Source organism: Haliotis rubra, unplaced genomic scaffold (assembly GCF_003918875.1).
Source record: "Haliotis rubra isolate DU_JTF1 unplaced genomic scaffold, ASM391887v1 Scf381, whole genome shotgun sequence".
Classification (NCBI taxonomy): Eukaryota; Metazoa; Mollusca; class Gastropoda; order Lepetellida; family Haliotidae; genus Haliotis; species Haliotis rubra.
Window position 1 is genome coordinate 1 of NW_025767059.1, and position 2,797 is coordinate 2,797.

The window sequence follows — 2,797 nt, forward strand, 5'->3', positions numbered from 1 at the left end:
TATGAAAAATATGAACTCCGATATTTTCGCCGTCGTAGGTAATAATTTTGTATACGTTATGTGATACTTGATGTTGAATACTATTGGGGGATCTTAATTCACAGGGATGAAAATTTCAGAGACATCTATTGTCAGTGGTTTTCCCACCTAGAACAGTAGGTGGCGGGTAAATGAGAAGAAACCGTTTAGTGGAGGAGTGCATTATAAGCGGATGGACTGAAATATCCTCCTGTCCTTGTGGCCATTCCACAGAGGATCCATTACATGATATTTTTGTGCCCTAGTTGTAATCATTTAAGACATAAAAAATAATTCTACATCAAAGGATTTGATATGAAAACTATTCTATACAGTGATAGCCTATTGAATGATACTGAAACTAATAACCTAGCAACATCAGTCCACAACTGCATTCAAGAAACAAACCGATTCACTAATAAATATAACCTAACAACGATACTAAACTACTCTATTAAGACTGAACTGTTATTATCACTTTTACATGGTCAAACTCCAAGGAACTTCACTCGGTACCCATCATCAAGAATGTGCATTATTATGTATTTTGTTTTGATTTAATCAACGTGTTATGTCTGCGTGTGTATGTTCCGTATTATGTGGGGAGAGGCATTAACAAAGGTAATTTGCCTGTTTCCCAATCGCCTAAAACCCGGTTATGTGTAAACGTATTACATATGTCATAAAGGAAATAAATATTGTTTGAACTAAATATCCTCGATCTCTTTTGATGTGGGCTTAAGGCGTTTGATGTGAATGGCTTTGAGTTCGAGCATGAGTGAACAGCAAATTGGAACGTCCTTTTTCCAAAGGTGCACGTTCTTACAGATGGAACTGTCAGTAGATGTTTATTTTGGGATCATAGAGTTCTTGGAGGTGTGTGGGATTTCAGAAGGTCACACAAGTAGGCCGGGGCTAGATTGTTGTAGCACTTGTAGGTGTACAGAAGAATCTTAAGGTGAATCCGTAATGAAACTGGGGGCCAATGAAGATTCTTTAAGTGTTTGGAGCTGTGATCGTACTTGTGAACACGGAGGATCATTCGCACTGTTCGCATTCTGAATCAACTTCAAGTGATGTATTTATTCTTTGGGGATGTTGAATAACAGGCTGTTGCAGTAATCCATTCTAGATGTTACATTGGACAGAACTAATTTCTCAACTGCAGATCTTGTCAGGTATGGTCGAAGCTTGGCGATCTTTCTCAAGTGAAAGTTGGCAGATGACAGATACAAACCTGATCTTGTCCTTTTTGATAAAGCCAATGAATTTATTTATGTCATTGAATTTTCTGTCCCTTTTGACACCAATGTGATTGGCAAGATTCAGGAGAGTGCCCGGGTTCTCCACCGCGAGCACAGCCCTTCTGACACTCTGGGTAATGCAGAAGGCTGCAGTGTTGGGGAGCCTTCATATTCTCAGCAAAGTTCTTGGTGGGTTCGACTAGGCAGTGTTTCCTGGGAGAAGTCCCATTCGCTGTCTGGGCTGCGTGTAAAGGGGACGAGGGCCCTGAGCTGATGAGGAGCCTTACCAGCCTGACTGTGCCAGGATCATCCGAACCCTCTCTGCTGTATTTTCATCTTAATCTGTAAAAAATAATAATAAGTCATCTTCTATAGCGCACAGTCTCCAAACACCAAATGATCGCCCGCGGCACTTAATCAGAATCTGATTCTTATTACCCTGCATAACCCAAGCTGCCGGTTAGGCGCTAGCAAAGTTACAGTCACATGACTCTATCCAACCGAGTACCCATTTTCTGCTGGGAGAACAGAGGCAATTGTTGAACAAACTCACTTGCCTAAGGTGAGACCACATGTATCACATGTGCTTCGTTGTGGGGCAGGACTGAAGTCCTAGAAACTCTCAGGAGTCAAGCTGCCAAACACGGTCACCCATCCAAGGACTGTCCGAGCTCGACGTTGCTTAACTTCAAGATTTCTCACCTTGGCAGAGGCTGTGATAGGACATAATGTGTCATGTGTCTGTTTTCCACCGACATGTGTTATGTGTCTGTTGGCCACCCACCTATGTCATGCGTCTGTTTTCCACCGACATGTGTCATGTGTCTGTTGGCCACCCACCTATGTCATGTGTCTGTTGGCCGCCCACCTTTGTCATGTGTCTGTTTTCCACCGAACTGCGTCGTGTATATGTTTTCCACCGACCCGTGTCATGTGTCTGTTGTCCACCCACCTGTGTCATGTGTCGGTTGGTCACCCACTTATGTCATGTTTCTGTTGGCTGCCGACCTGTGTCATGTGTATGTTGGCCGCCAACCTGTATCATGTATCTGTCTTCCACTGACCTGTGTCATGTGTCTGTTGGCCACCCACCTGTGTCATGTGTCTCTTGACTGCCGATCTGTGCCATGTGTCTGTTGTCCACCAACCTGTGTCATGTGTCTGTTATCCACCGACCTGTGTCATGTGTCTGTTGGCCACCCACCTGTGTCATGTGTCTGTTGGCCGCCGACCTGTGTCATGTGTCTGTTGGCCGCCGACCTGTGTCATGTGTCTGTTGGCCGCCGACCTGTGTCATGTGTCTGTTGGTCACCCACCTGTATCATGTGTCTGTTGGTCACCAACCTGTGTCATGTGTCTGTTGGTCACCCACCTATGCCATGTGTCTGTTGGCCGCCGACCTGTGTCATGTTTGTGTTCCACCGACCTGTGTCATGTGTCTGTTGGCCGCCGACCTGTGTCATGTGTCTGTTGTCCCCCACCCTGTGTCATGTGTCTGTTGGCCACCGACCTGTGTCATGTGTCTGTTGGTCACC